This window comes from Ursus maritimus, unplaced genomic scaffold (assembly GCF_017311325.1).
Source record: "Ursus maritimus isolate PB19 unplaced genomic scaffold, ASM1731132v1 scaffold_1, whole genome shotgun sequence".
In the NCBI taxonomy this organism is placed as follows: Eukaryota; Metazoa; Chordata; class Mammalia; order Carnivora; family Ursidae; genus Ursus; species Ursus maritimus.
Genome location: NW_024423343.1, coordinates 83,668,917 through 83,686,070, shown reverse-complemented (window position 1 = coordinate 83,686,070; position 17,154 = coordinate 83,668,917). Strand labels below are relative to the sequence as shown.

At 36.1% G+C, this 17,154-nt stretch overlaps 1 protein-coding gene across 1 annotated transcript in view; it reads left to right on the top strand.

The window, feature by feature from the left end:
• ARHGAP15 (Rho GTPase activating protein 15) overlaps nucleotides 1–17,154 on the top strand; it is a 594,269-nt gene that overhangs the window by 237,769 nt on the left and 339,346 nt on the right.

Below are 17,154 nucleotides of genomic sequence, written 5' to 3'. Positions count from 1 at the left end.
TGCATAATCTCAGAATTTAACACTGTTAATGAATGTTTGCCAAAAGAATTAATCAATAAAAGGGAGAAAAGATGAACAGATGAAGGCCATCACAACTTGACTACAAGGAGGAATCACCCTGGGATCCATATTTGTAAAATAAAGCAATGAACAGCCACAGGTTAGAAAGGAAATTTGGCTGGATGTGTTGATCATAGATGTGTACCTTACAATGTATTCTAAATTATTTTCTGGCAAGTACTGATAATATGACATAATTTATATTTTCTAAAAGCCAGATGCTTATTTAACTTTAAAGCTAATGTTCAGCATGGTTACCCTAAAATGTGTGCATTGCTAATAATCGTATTATTAGCATCATGCTGGAATTAAAACTCTCTACCTACTGGTGTTTGGATATGTCACTGGCCTCTTCTCCTCTCTTCACCACCCATCCTGCCATTTCTCCCTAGAGCCCTATTAAATATGAGTTTCCCAAATTCTTTTTTTGTGACTTTTTATGGTCTGAAAGTAAGTAATCTGATTGGTGATGAAAATTCAGAACAACATAGCCCAAATACCCTGGGAATCAGAGTTCTGCCAAGCACTTAGGAACTAAGAAAAATATACTCTCTTGCACATGTGGAATGTTGAGGGGAAACTGTGCGGCTCACTCGGTGTTAGAACAACAGTGCAAGAGTATCCAGTGGTGACATAATGAAGACATGACCTCGCCGGAGCTCTAGTGATTTAGAAATGAAACCGTAGCCTGCCCTGGGAAAGTTGAAGATGCTGTTTCTTTAGGAAAGACTGGAAATTGTATAGGCTTTAGGTAAAGACAGCAGACTCACTGATAACACTGCCATAGTTAAGTGTTCCTACTGAAAACTTCTATCAGCACTCTGGCTCAAAGGAGTTCATTCTGGAAGCCAAGAACAGTGAAATGCCAACTAAGAACCCAACTTCTCCAAACATTGATTAAATGGATTTTATTTTTCTTGTTGATGAGTGCTTAGAGCTAGGAGTGCTTTGGAAAAGAGCAAATAGTGCTTTAAAGAAAATCCGTTGGCAAATAACAACAGAACAAGTTCACAGTTTTAGATCTATTACACAAAGAAAAAACAAACGCACATCCAGTAGGACCTAAAGTGCTCATGCACCCATTTTCCTCTCTGATGTTTGCAACGTCCACATTTTCCATCAGGTACATTGGAACGGATGTGTAAACTCGTGACCGCTAGGTACTGCACGACTCTTCATATTACAGATCCGTTCCATTAGAACGCTAAAGCTGAAGAGATGAACTAAAGCATTTTGAGGATAAATTTACGTTCAGGGACAGAAGAGTAGAAAACTTTTCATTCACTCTAAGCTAATCAGGAAAATCAATTAACCAAAATTCCTCATTCCCAGAGCCGTCTACATAAATTTGTAGATTTGGGTTTTAAATCATATGGATTGTTTGTAGCCTGTCCGTGATGATATGTCCTGAACAATGCTCAAGTCTATCAATCGTCATTGATAGAATTCACTCGTTGAGACCTATCATGTCTGGCATGTATGATGTTCTAAAATCACGAAACTTGACAATGAGGGCTTTCTAGACCATGGGCTAAGGGCATTTATTTTCATTAATTTCAAGTATATATGTGTTAAGACTTAGGACACATAGAAAAAAATTTCAGGAATTAACATGTACCATGGAGGCTAATACAAAGCATTAGAAAATCTGATCTTAATTAGATTATTTTTAAAGGATATACCACAGGAAATCTATTGTTAACATTATGATAGTATTTTAATAATTTAATTTAATTAATTTAGTATTTTAATTATTCCCCATTTTCTTCTCACTACAATTCTCTTGCTTTTTTGTATATTTTTTTGAGCTTATAAAAAGAGGTATGCCTGATCTTAGTCCTAGTTGAATATTTTGAAATGTCAAAAATTTAATTTAATAAAACATACTTTCCCACTCTTGAAAAGCATTCTTTCTTTGCTTTTTATATTACACATATATGCATTAAGGTCAGATTGTCAACCCTTAAATACTGTGTTTTGTATTGTTGGTAATGGTAAATATTCTCCTATAATCCCTTTGAAATATTTTCCTGTGGAAGCCATAAACCGAAGAATACCAGCCCATTTGCCTGGCATTAAAATGAGATCCTGCTTTCTTATGGAGGAAGTACAAGTTTTGGATTTCATTTACAAATGGCATAAATGGACTACTTTCCCCAACATCTAATAAATTTTCAAAGAGAGGATAATTTTAATAAACTGTGTCTTAAAACATTTGGATAAAATTGTAATCCTATAAAGAATAAATACTTTTTTAATGTATAGCCAATATTTAACTAATGAAGTTGTATACAGTACAGTAGAATTTTAATATAGGAAGAAACGTTAGTGATCATTTATTCTAGTTTCTTGTTCCAATTAACATACTTTTAAAAATAACTCTCTCTAGAAAATTCAAGAACAAAATATTGCTAACACATTTTCAGTATTTTTTTCTTTTTGTGATTAAGAAAAAATAGAATTTTGTAACACATGATTATTTTAGAAAAACCAGAGGAAAAAAAATACAAATAACTCTTTTCAAAGCATCCAATATTAAATGTATTACATAATAAAGTTATATATTTCCTTTCTACCTTTTTTTAGATACCTATTTTTATCTTATAAATTGAGATCCTATAGATAACTTTGTTTTCTGATTTTACTTTCGTTAAATTTGGAGTGTGAAAGTTCCAAATCACTTAATATTTTTTGAAAAATGATTTAATGGCTATATAGTTTTATGATAATTAACATTACGAGTAGAATGTTAAAGAGGTTTGAGTTGGGGTTTTACGTTAATTTTAAAGCAATAAATTAGGAAGGTGTTAATGGTAAATATATATATATATGTATATATATATATGCTAGTGTATACACACACACACACACACAACATATGACTTTGCTTCATAACTCTTCATGATTTTAGTACTTTTATACTTCAGTCTTCTCAGTGCATTTCTCAAGGGCTAATTCCTGGAATAATGTTTATACATAGTCTTTTAAATATATAGTTTAAATCTCTCTGGTAAGTTTTCCTTTCACAACAAACATACCAAAGTATTATCTCCAGTTAAACATTAATAATTAATTTAATATACTCATTATATCATAATATCCAATGACTAGATAACTCTAGCTTTAGAAATAGCCTTGGAGATAAATACAGAAAGGAAAACAAACAAGCATCGTGTGCTAAGATTTATCAGAATGTTGAAGATTCCCCCGAACCGTGGGTTTGGATGTGTGTCTTTGGGAGATACGTTTCAATTCAGCAAAGCAGGTGATCTGATAATAGTGACTAATACGATTAGCACATGTGAAAATGAGATCATAAAGCCCAATTTCTAAGATCTTTTAGAAATAATTTGTGGGTGATTGGAAGTTCAAAGCCACTCTTAAGTCTGGAGGTATTAAACAGTTTATTAAACAGCTATTAAAGTATTTCTAAAACTTTAAGAAATAAAGATACTTTTCTATAAATCTGGTTTGGTATTAAGGCTAATGTTATGTATCCATGTTACCTCTTGGCATATTGAGGTCAATTCCCAGTTATCTATCCAAAATGGTAATACAGTGTATCAAACTCATTATCCTTCTTGTTCTGAATTCTCTCTCTGATAACAGGGGTAGTTTATAAAAGAGCCGTCGTCACCCGTACTGCCTTAGAGAAAAGGATATATTCAAAAATCAATGAAAACCTCAAATCACTCAAAAGTATCATCATTTTAGCTAGTTTCTTCATCATCTTCTTATACATCATCCTTTACCAGTTCTGCTAAAAGTAGAAACATTGATTGATGTGTTTTATCTTCTTCTCCCTCCACTGCCTTCCTCCAGCAGAGATTCTAGAGAAAGAAATGCCCTAGAGTCAGGTTGCTTGAGGGAATGAAGTCAAGGACTTGAATTATATTCACAAACAGGATAATCGATCTCGGAAGTATTGAAAGTTGACGGTGCAGGAGAAATATAGCAGATAAACGATAAATGGTACAGTTTGTAAGTTGAATAATTTAAATGTGGAATAGAATAGGCACACTATTTGTTGGCACACATAATGAACCTTGGAATCATGACATGGTTGATTCCTGGTTTCGTTTTTTGTTAGAATGGAGATTTCAAAAATTCCCAAGTTAGAGCACCCTCGATGACTTGTTTTGGAAATTTTGATTTCCAAATAGATGCAGTTTAAAAGCAAAGAAAATTGATTGTCTCATGTGCATACAGGTCTCCGATATACATAACTAAAGTATACATAGGAGTGAGGGTGGAGAACTCAGTCTGTGCACCATGCCATGAGTAAATCCTCCTCCAAAAGCACATTTTCCCTGTCGGTATTGATCAAGGCTACAGTTGAAGCCATAGTGAAATGATTCACACCAATCATTAACAAGGCCACTGCCAGACATTGTATAAATAGTTAGCTTCACTGTGGCCTGGTTTACAAAATTCTTTTTAGCTTCCAAAAAAAAAAAAATCTGAATTTCTTATTTTCTTCATTGTTTTGTCTTCTGCAAAGACATATTGTCAACTTTAGAGGGGAGCGAACAACCAAAAATTGTTATAAAAGTTAAAGTGAAAATCAAGGAGTCCAAAGGACCAGATTTGCCTCCTTAGAGTAGATACGGGCTCTTCAAAATGCTTGAGTAGGCAAAGAGAACGACTATGCGTTTTTCAAAGAAGTGAAGGAAGCCAATGCAGATAGGTATATTTTAAGGAGGTTCTTAGTCCACATCCATTAAACAGATATTCATGGTGCCAATAACTGGGTGCTCATTTGCAGTCCTTAAAATGTGCAGTGGAATAAAGCAAGAAGAGCAAAATTGCCCATTTTTATAAGGACCTGCTTTATGCAGGTTATACTAGGTACCTTGTAAAGAAAACGGTGAAGGAAAGAATGAAGATAGATACATCAAACCTCTATTACAGCCTTTGAGCAGATCTAATCTAATTGGAGAATTGAATATGCATGTGATAGTGTAAGCAAAACAGATTAAGTAGATTAATAAGGAGTACTAATATATTATAATGATATGTTAGTACTCTGCTTCTTATTAGTCTCCTGCTTAATCTGCTCTGTTTAAAGTAACAATGTAGTATAGTGGAAAGAATGTTACTTTGTGTTTTCCTTTTCTGGCTCTGTTACAAACATTTAGACTGACCACGGGCCAATTGTTTAATAGCTACCATTGATTTGATTGCCTGGGTGATTTACATACTGTGTTTCATTCAATCCTCACATCTACCCTGTGATGTCCATATCATCTTAACAATACAAGTGACTATAAGTCTAGTTTTCAGGGATGGCCTCACTTTATCCCCATCGTCTCAGCATACTCATTATTTGTGTCCTCTTTTTACCCTCAAGAGTGTCCTTGTTTGGATGATATATTAAATTGATGTGATGGGAAATGTGATAGTCATAATTGAGCAAGTAGTGAAGGCAGATTTGATCCAAGGCTGTTGATGGCCAAAGCCCATACACATAACTGTATGTTTTCTCTAGTTAAATTGTTTCACTGCTTCTTTGTGTATAAATAAAATTAAGTCATTAAAGTAAATGATCTCCAGGATTCCTTCCATCTCTAAATTCTAAGACTCTAACTTACAAAGAGACAAATGTGTGGGCTCATGATCCTGGGATGAAAACTTTATACCAGGGCTAACGAACAGAATTGGGAGATAATGAAGGAAAGAAGGAGAGAGAGAATGGAAGATTTAACACATTATTTAATTTATAATAGAAGTATAGCTCTGAATGCTTAAAAAGCCAGCGTCTCCTAGCAATTTGCATGGCAAACAGATAGCCCTTGACATAAATTAAGGGAAGCTGTATTTTCCCATACCTTTCTGAGTTTAGAGCATGAAATGATGTGTCATCTTCGTCCTTATATTTTGAAAAAAAATTGAATATTGTTTCAGGTAGTTTGCATTTACTTAAACTCTACTTCATAATATAGTGAGATCTTCATTCAGGTTCTTTATTTGCGGAGCATGATATTGCCTGTAGAGAATTGTTTGGCTCTCCTGTGATTTTAAGGTGCACTTCAGATTTATATTCACCCCCAGATGATTCTATTTTCCTGGGGAAAGTTGATGCATTCCCGCCAGCTTTCACTTCTCATGTTCCTTTCTTTACCCTCATCTTATTGGATGCTTGCCATCAATATTAAATTGTCTTAATCCCAATTTTTCCACCTATTGCTGCTTTTGCAGTTGGCGCTGATCCTTACGCCCCTTGGAAGGTACTTGTGTGGCAAAAGACTGAAAAAAAAAGTTGGCAGTTGCTGTCAGGGTTAATGTAGAAAAATAAATCTCTTATATTGCCAGTTTGGATTTACTTTTCATTTTTAATGGCCCCAACAGATGTTAGAGGAATCCTCCACTTCCTGCACACTTCCATTTTTACAGCTGGTACTGCTTGACTGGTTCTTGACTTTGGGGGAGCGGTTCCTGGGTGTTTACACAGTGATTTACAGACACCCGCTCATGATAGACTCTGACCATCCTCTAGCTTTCTTTCACAATTTTCCCTGAAATTGAATGATGTCACTGTCACCCCACCCCTCACCAGGTTTCGCGATGCCAGTGTTTCCTAGCAATTGATTCTGTTCTCGTTGCACATGCAGCCTGTTGAAATGTTTGGACTGTTAGGTAAAAAACGTTAAAAGAAAAAGATACAAATAAGAAGTTCTTTTCAATTTAGCAAATTAGGCAATCCATCTTTTTTGGTGCCTTTCTTGGTATCTTTTCTTTCCTTTTTTGAAGGTACGCATGACAATATGCATTTGGGTGCTTCACTTCTTTAGAACGTTCTCTTCTCTTCTCTTCTCTTCTCTTCTCTTCTCTTCTCTTCTCTTCTCTTCTCTTTTCTCTCTGGAGAGGTTAGCCTCAGTGGCACTACTTTCACCATCTGTATTAGTTTCCTAGGGCTGCTGAAACAAAGTAGCATGAACCAGTGGCTTAAAACAACAGCAACTTAACGATTCACAGTTCTGGAGGCTGAAGTTAGAACACAAGGGGTCACTGGGGCCATGTTCCCTTTAAAACCCGAAGAAATCCTTCCTTGCCTCTTCTAGTTTCCGGTGGATTGCTAACAAACTTTTATAGTCCTTGACTCGAAGCTCCATATCCCAAACCTCTGCCTTCATTGTCACGTGACATTCTCCCTGTGGGTCTTTACATAGTATTTTCTCTTTGTGTCTGTCTCTGTGTCCCAATTTCCACTTTTGATAAGGATATCAGTCAGAGTGGATCAGGACTTGCCCTAGCAACCTCCTTTCAATTCAATTACCTTTATAAAGACTCTTTTCCCAAATAAGGTCACAGTTGGAGGTACCAGGGATGACTATTTCAACACATCTTATCTGGGGGGGGGGGAACTCATTCAATTCATAACACCAGCTCAGAACAGAATTCTCCTCACGCTCGTTTGCAAAGGAAATATTGATGCCTTTCAGAAACTGGAGGAGTCCCGGCACTTGAAGTACCACTCGTGGCTGCTATCTTGTCTGTGACTTCTCTGTGCTGCTCACTTGTTCTCTTGGTTCTAGGGTTTTCATAGAAAAGACAGAGTCAGATGCAAGACACTGACCAAAAAGCCTTTGCTTAAGTCTCCAGTTCTGAGTATAACCTGTATAAGTAGCTTTCTAATGTGCTATATAAAATTTGTTTGGTAGACCTCCTAAATTGAGAAAAGAAAAACTAAGCTCATCAGCATTGAAAAAGAATATCATCAAGTATCGGTAACTCCAGCCGTGGTTTTATCTTCCCTCCCCAAAGTATTACCTGGACCTGTATGTATCAAGGTTGCAGATGATACCAAAGAAGCTTATCAACCCACAATTTATTTCCTTGCTCCAGTAATCAATGAAATTATTTTAAACATTTTTGAATGCTGCTAGGGAGAGAAAAAAGAACACATTTAATATAGATAAAACCATTTTGAGCCAAAAGTATTAGAATATTTGCCTAAGAAGCCTTCAAAGTTTACAACTGATGACAAATAATTTATGATTGTCGTTGCCACCTCTATTAACTTTTTAAAAATTTTCTTATGGAGAATTGAAGAAAAGAAAACGTTTTACTCAAGCAGATATTTTGGCTCATTTAAATAACAGTAATCTGGCAATGTTTTTATTTGAATGCATCTTTAATAAAAACTATGGATAGCTATCAATAGATAAAGTATCCTTGTGGTCAGGAATAAAATTGAAATGTTTTAATGTCAAAAAAGAATTATATTTGGAAATCCTCTATTGCTAATGTAGCTATAACCCTACAGCAGATCCAAACCATCTCTCATAGAAGTGCTCTTTAAAAAGGAATTATGCCAAACATGAAAAGTATACAAAATAATTTGTCACGTATTCTATATTGAGCCAAATCCTTGCAGTTCTAAAGCAATTCTCTAGTGTGTTGATTTGATTTAAAGGGGGAAAAAAAGTTGATTCAGGAAACTGTAGGGGAAAAAAAAAACCAGTTAAGCCAGTTGTTCAGACAAAACCAGTAATTATGTGTCTAAATTATTTTGCCTACCAATTCATTTGCTTTGACATCACACAGACCTGGTCTTATTCGCATACGGTAGCTGCTACAAGACCACAGGGGTATTGCACACTGAGTTACTAAGCAAGTTACAGTGGGCAAATCTGATGAAATCGGGATTCTAGGGGCAGGATTTATGAGATTGTGTCTTAGAGTGAATGATGAAGTCTTTATAGAGGCTGTAAAGAAAGGAAAAGGTATGGAGAGGAAACTGAAGCTCATGGCCACCTGCACACTCCTCTGGGGCCACCCGGGAAAGTTCTTGCTGTCCCCGTGAGGCAAGAGAAAGGTCATCATTAGGATCCCTGAGGTAATTCAACCTCGCAGATGACTATGCTTCCACTTGGAAATAGTTTCACAGTATGTAAGTGAAAAATACTCTACGAATTTTATTTTAGAATTTTATTTTAAAAATTTCAGGACATTTAAACACACAGGTTTTGATTTTTTTTCTCTTCGTTGATTTTTCATGGAGTTGATGGAGATAAAAAGATCAGCCTGGCAGCTTGCTGGCATAGAACTGGAGTGTTTAGGGTTTGTTTTGCCTTTTTGCAAGATTGGTCCACAAGAACTTTAAAAGGAGAAAAAGACGATGCAAATTAAATACGTTAGAAACGTATGTCCCATCTGTTTTTATTTCATTTTTAGAATAAGGTTTTCATACCTTCTTTTATTTTTATATTCTATGATACCACACTATAATGTTGGCCACCTCAGAGACAAACTAAATTAGCTATCCTGACCATATGGAAAGGAAAAGCTTTACCAGCTAAGGAAACAAATTTAACTCAGGCAAAAAGGCCTATGTGTTTTAGAGTTAAAAAAAAATGCTGCTAACTACATAGTAGGGGAATATAACCCACCTGCATAAGTAAAATTTGAAAAAGAGTTTGGGTATTCCAAAATAGCTGCCTCTTTTCCTGGCGTCATTCAGGAATCACCCGTATTTGAAGCATACTTCTGTTGTACGCTATCATCTGGATTTATTTGTAAGTAAGCATAATGAAAGGCATGAAGGCCCCTTGAGAGGTCAGCTGCTCCTTCACTCAGTTGCCTCCAAACAGAATGAAACTTGGCCTGTCTGGATGTACCTTATCCCATTATAGAAAGAAAGAAAGAAAGAAAGAAAGAAAGAAAGAAAGAAAGAAAGAAAGCAAGCAAGCTTCAAAACACTTCAGAGAAGAAAACTTTTCCCCTAATGTCCATTTCACGGAAAATTGAATAAGAAGATATGGCCTTATAGAAAAAGAGATTTTTTTATTTCGTTCTACAAATGCCAATACTGTAAAGCATTTGATAGAAGCCCTAGGCTACCATTTTATTTTACCTGGAGAGAAACTTCTCATAATTCACTATGTAAAATTGAAGGCTGCTTCAGAAATCTCCCAATCTTAGGTTTTTATTTAAACCACAGTGAGGGAATAGAGCTCACAGAGGTCAAGCATGTGTTTTCTCACCACACAGAGAAGAGGAGTTCTGCCCCGATCCAAGCTACTTCAGACTGACATGTGCAGTTATTTACAATGATTGAGGACATCAGGTTTTATGCACAACCTATGAAGAGAAGATAAATAGATTGGTGGAGAAGATTCAGCTAAAAAGAGAGTCAACCAAAATGTTTGCTGTCACCTGACTCTAACTCAGCACGGTTAAGCTAAGGCCACTCAACTTTGAGAGTACTGAAGTTAAAATTCACTTTATTTCATCCAAATAATAGCTAAACTTATAAGTGAAGGCATATGTGTTGAGAGTTTTTCTATGGACATTAAAATGGCTTTTTTTTTTTTTTTGGACACTCCTACTGGCAGGCATTTCACCAAAATGCACACTGATTACTAAAATTACCTGAATGTATTCAAGATGTGTCTCGGCATTTTTTCTGTACTAAAGGAGGTGGAATTACGGTAATAGTTCCCTTTCTCAAATCATGGGACACTCAGTGTAACCATTATCTAGCCTGCAAGATAACTTTCTGACTCTCAGACACCATACTCATAGAACAGTTTTGAAGTGCCCTGTATTTCTCCTAAACTAAAGCCACTAATTTGCACCAGATAAAATGAACTGATTAATCAAGCAAAAGTAATTTTGGTTTAGAAGATGTCTTTTGGCACACATTGATCTAGCTTTTTTAGGTTTTCTCCAATTAATGCTTGTATTAATGGTAAGATTCCAGAGGAGACAGAACTGTAAGCACCAGACTGAGACCATCTCAGACTCAGCAGCCATCTTTGACAGTGGAACATAGTGTTAATGCTCTGAACTACATAAATAAATACTTCCTCTCTGTTGTTTCTTGGGACTTCTTAATGTTCATATTCAACTCTAATCATCGTCATGGTGTAGTTTATGGCCAAGCATAAAAAATGAATGGTTTCCTTACAACATACATGATGTAATTCATATTATCGATGAAGAGAGGAAATGCAGATGAATTCCTCTTGAGGTGTATTACAAGCTGAAACCACTCAGCCACCAACACAAGAGTTGATAGATCATCTGAGTATTGTCAGGTGGGATATTATTAAGTAGACCAAAAATGGCCATGGGTTTTTCCAAGGAAGAGAATTGTTGTAAATCTACAAAGATATGGCTGAATGTGCTATGTATGTATTCACTCTGATCCAGAAGAGCAAGCTGTATGTCACATTTTTGTTTTAACTTAGAGTTTGTTCTGCAGTTGAGGAATGAAATTTTGCAAAACCTATTGAAAGAAAAAAAAAGCACAATTGTCTTGGATTAGAAGGAAGGAAAAAATCAATACCTACTGAAGACCCATGTTCAAGAAGTTCTCTTATAAATAAATAGACTTTTCTTTAGGTAACAAAAAAGTAAAATATGCAGAAGGAATAGATTGGGGTTGGTCCTTTGTACTATTTTTCCCCCATGTGACAAAAAGGGCATCAGCAAACAAACAAACAAAAATATTCTGGAAAGACATCTTGTGCAAGCATTTGTCTTTGTTCCAAATGGCCAAGTCAGCTTACAATTTTGCACGGAGTTTATCTATTCCAGAGCACAAGTCCATACAGAACAACCTCCCTACTTTGCCATATCATATAATATTTAATCAGAAATAATTATAAAACATTAATCAATAGGAAAAGATGAGATGCAAAAGAGGCAACATAAGAATTACACATTCTTTTGCAATAGAGGAATTTCACTGACTTAATTAAGGGAATTTAGGAACATCTATGAATTTTGAATGAACATAATTTTTATCTGAATGTTTTTAACAACCGCTAACAGGTAGCGATGGTTTTTGGAGAATTAAATAGGATATGAGAGTCCCAATTCAGAAATCTCCTTAACATTTGTCAGCAGATCTTATCTTTGATGAGTTTATACTTGAAAATAATAGTGACTACATTGCAATAATATTGATAATACGAACGTTAATTACTGAGCACCCACTGTAGGCCAGGTCCATGCTTTTTGCATCTATTAATTCACAGAATTCATAAAATAAGTTGATGTTTTGTTATCATTGACATTTTAGATGAAAAAGCTGACACACAGAGCTTGCCTAAGCTTATAGCTAGTACATCACTAATGACCACGTGTGGAAGAAGGTACAACGCGAGGCCATTAAGATATATAAAAAAAGAATAGAGTACAATATTAAATGTTTCCAAAATAGGAAAAATAAAAACACCCCATTAATATTTATTATAAAAGTGAGAGAAAATGTTCAATTCTTAACTGCCATCCAATTCCTTTGCCTCTACCCTTGTCGTGGGGCGTGAGAATAGACACATTGTCAGGTGGGATATTGTTAAGTAGACAAAAAAACCCAGCCATGCATTTTTCCAAGAACAAGGACACACACACACACACACACACACACACACGCACACGCACACAATAATAAATAGATATTCAGAAGATCTCTTCAACAGCCTCACTTAGATGCTTCAAAGATTAGCTTACCCTTTTCTTTCTCAAATGTACTGTAGTCAACGCTAAGCTAAATGCTCATGGCTAGTATTCCACTTTCTGGTATGCCTGAATTATTTTGTGCCTCACAGTTGAGTGGAGTGCTTCTAATGGAAACTTTTCGTTTTTTCCCCAGAACTATTTACATCATTTTTATGTATAGAAATACATGATTTAATTCAATAGAAATATATGATTTGATTCAATACTACATGAACTGATGACATAAGAATGTTCAAAGAAAGGGAGCTATTGTTTGTATGAAAACCAAAGGTGAATGCTCTGGCTAGACTTGATAAATGAGTTGCTGAAAGAAATTGCTTCAAATTAGGTATGGGGAAGACAACCATAACGAGTTGAGTAAGAAAATCTTAAAAAAAAACACCCCCCAAAACAGAAGGATTCTGCACTTTGTTTATTTTGCATGTATCACAGAATTTCCACTCTACTTCAAAGAAATGAAAAATAGAAATTCTAAATGTATTACAGATAGGTTTATGGAAGCGATAGAGCAAATTTTTATCCTCATACAAGGAAAAGCTTTGACCTTATATAGAATGTGTATTTGTTTTAAATTTAATTAATAGACTTAGGTAGGTAATATGTGTGTATAATTCTATAATAATTCTTCACTTAACTTTTAAAATTACTCTTTAAGTATTGGTCCTAATTGCTACAGATAAGAGTATTTTTTATGATGATTAGATCTAAATTTAATACTTATTGTGTTAATTTGTAATTTAATTCTATGTTAAATGCAGATTAAGAACAATCAGATTTTTCATAAAAGCCTACACCATTTGGAATTTTTTAAAGGTTTAATTTGATCATGTTATAATGAACTAACGACATCTGCATGAATACTTTTAAACCTCTATTTTATGGCATGCCAAATGGAGAAGTCATTTTTTTTTTTCTTACCGTTTGGTAAACTAGTAGTTTAGAGGGCTTCAGTCTAGATAGTCCTTTACAAGTATCTAAGTAGATTGAAATATTTTCCCATATGCCTTACTCATTTCAGTTTTTAAAAGGAACATGTTGAAATTTGTATTTTCCTGCTTTTATTTTTAAAGGCATCAGTTGTTTTTGCAAATAGTGTTCAGTATATGTTTTCGAAACACAAAAATGGCATGATTCTGTATCTGGTGCATTTACTAATAAGCCCAGGTCTGCACCAGATGGGCAGGTGAAAATGTGATTATGAGGTGTGCGGAGATGGTCCCATCTCTGTAATGCATGCCTCTCCAGGTGACTCGTGCTTCTGTTATGTTCATGAATTCACTTTATGCTCATCCGTAGAGGTACTTGGAGAAGCAATCTTATACCACAAAAGGCCTAGAAGAGGAAAAGGTCTCTCCTTTAACACAATCACTATAAGTGGTTCTCCTTGTTTCATAACAATCAAACAGAAAGATGTCAACATTTTCCCTAGCAGATTGAGAAGTTTGATGCTGAAATATTGCATTGTGTGTGTGCAGAGCAAAATTAGGTAAGTTTGCTATTTAGTAAGTAGATGCAAATTGAGTCATAGACTGTACCTTGCTGCATCATTTTGGGGGGAATAACACATGGGGCAGACAAAGCGAAACCCCGTCCAGGTGGTTGAATTCCCTACATATTCATTTGGGTTGAAACTTTCAAATGTCAGGTGCCTGGAGAGCTCATTTAATGAAAGGGTTATCTCTGCCAACCAGTTAGGAGTTGGTATTTTTTTTTCACCAGAAGTTGTGAAATATTATTTATGTATGTAGAAGACAGGGGCTTCCTGCCGTTGTTGTTTACTTGTGGGTTTGGGCAAGTTTCCTCCTTTCCAGAAAGCAAGTTTTCTATAAAAGCAACTTTGCGACAGCCTCCCTCCTTTTGTTTGGTACCCCAGGCAAAGAGCTTTTCATGGCATTGAAATCATTTTCATTTAAAAACAGGGAGCTTGGATGAACCAGTTCTTTATTGAAAATACAAAAAAAAAAAAAAAAAGAGAGAGAGAGGCAGTAAGGTATCCTTGGTTAACTTTTTAGTTATTTAAAAGTAGCTTGTTGAAGATTGAATATTTCTATGTTTCACTAGAGCCTTTAAATATAAAAGAGATATGAGACTATATCTGACACCATCAGGCATATTATATTAAAATTTATGAACAACTTCATCAAAAACCACTTTCCCTCTCCTGCATAGAGACAGATTTGTTCTGACATAAACGTTACATGGCTGGTTGCAGCCTCAGATTAATGCGAAGACCCTGGCGATTCCTTTTAGACGTTATTTTATGAAATAATACCTGTCAGCTGCTGCCTGATCCTAGAAAAGGGGGCAGGTTTTCCAGGTCATCTTGCCATCTGTCAGCTAAAGCTCATCTGTCCCTCCACATTACCACCTGATCTGTGCTAACAGGCCTCACAGGGAGGCCTGCTTCATTGGCCCAGTGGGAACCCGGGAAAGAGACTGTGTGAGGACATCACCTGTGATGCTGAGATTTAATTATCGCTGAAGTGATGAAGATGTGCACGCAGATTGAAATGCTTTTGAATAAATTCATGGAGCAGGATATGCTGTGCCCCTCTCTCTGCTTCCCCCTCCCTTCACTTCTCCCTCTTTACCCCCAGCCCTCAGCCTAGTATGCTCACTGGTTCCAACAAAAGCTTTCCGATTCACCCTCAGATAGACATTTGCAAGTACAGCCTTGGAAACACACACACACACACACACACACACACACACACACACTCACGCACAGGGGCACACATATGCAAACATACTAAATACACCTGCTGAAGTATCAACCTACAGTGAAAGAACAAACCGTGGAGTCAGGAGAAAATGTGCCTCAGCCTTTTACAGCAAACCCCGATTCTTTTCTGCCAAAGTTCCTTGTTATCAAATTTTAAAGCCGTATTGATTGTTGCTGGCTTGAAAATCAGATTTCATTGTGGGGCCAGCTTTTTACCTACGGTGTTACTCAGCCTGTGGTAACCCCAGCACAGAGTTACCTGGGGTCTCCTGTGGAGAGTTAATGCGAGGGTTCACAGTGGAGGTGGAAGTGTGGTAGAACACAAAAGGTAAAGAAGGGCATAGAAAGCCCCCGGAAACCCCCGGGACTGTGGGCTCCCTCAGGCTCTCGGAATCAATACCCTGCACAAAAGTTATTACAGGTCCGGGCCTTTTTGCCTTCAAAGCTGCTTAGGCCGTATGTGGCATTAATTCCCTCCTGTACAAAAATGTAGTTGATAATCACCTGGCTGAGGAAAGGATTTAGGGCTAGAACAGCAGATTTCCTCACAGATTACAGAATAAAACCTAGTTTCTTGGGATAAATCAGGATAATTAACTGTAGTGAAATATGTTACTTGCGTTGATTCATGCCCATGTGATACTTTTGTTAGACGCCACCACAGAGAAACAGTTATGCCATTATGTGAGGCGAGATCTGATTTCCACCCTGTTTTAAAACGTGCTACATTGTACAATACAGGTTTTTATTTTCTTGGTTTTGGGGAACCTGCCTTCCGTCTGGAGGCCAATTATTGAGCAAGCACTTAACTCAATTGACTCTAATTATAAAGTTACAAAAGCAAATGGTACACTACAACTAGTCCCCATTCTTGCCACCTTGTGAGCACAACCGCATGGCCCCGATCCACTCTTGACCACATGGGTGTCAGAGGTTACAGAATTCCCTGCCCACCATCACTTTAAGGATAGGATACCCCTCTCCCTGAGAAGGAAGATTTGGAGCAGCCAAAGAAGACCCAAGGGTTTTCCAGCACAACAGTAAGCTGAAATTGTGTATTTTCTTTTTTTTTTTTTTAAGGGAAATCATGAGCAAACATTGCCTTAATTCACATTTCAAAAATAATTACTACAGATTCAAGACATTTATCATGTTGTCATTGGAACCTGGGAAAGGTTATTCTTGTGGTACTTCAGGTCACAAACAAGAATGTATTATTAGAAACTAACACACAGGCTCTCCAAGAGATTCCTGGGGGAAAAATAGAGGTCCATTGGCTTTGAAAAAAGGTGACAGGAATGAATTAGGTAACAGGGGCCCACAGAAACTTATCAGGCCCTCGGTGGTCAGTTTCCAAAGTAACTCCTATCCATTACATTATGTAGCTCTTGTGAGAACATACGGGGAAAGTACCGATAGTGGCTATGATAGTTTTTCAAATACTACTACTTTTATTCTCTGAGATGGTACAGATTTTTATGAAGCTTTCGTTTTCCAATAATTCCAAAGAAAATAAAAAAGAAATACAGAATCTAAATATGGAAATTTTAAAACTGAAATATTATCCTGCCAAGTCTTTTGCCAATTGGTCCATGTCTTCAACCTTTTTTATTTTCAAAAATATATATTGAAATTATATTTTCTGGAAGAATTATTGTATACTTTGTCAATCAATGTATTAGTGGTAAGTTTAAAACATTAAACATTCTATTGAGTGTTACATCCCACCCATATTATGTGAACATTCACTTAGAAGTTCAAGTTTAAGTAATGAGCGTATCCCTGCAATATATACCCTTTAGTTCACAGTCACACTTGCACATATACTCTACTTATAGAAGACAAATGAGATTTATTTTGGATAGTTTTGGATGAGTGTGGTTGTTTCAGCAGCTTGAGGT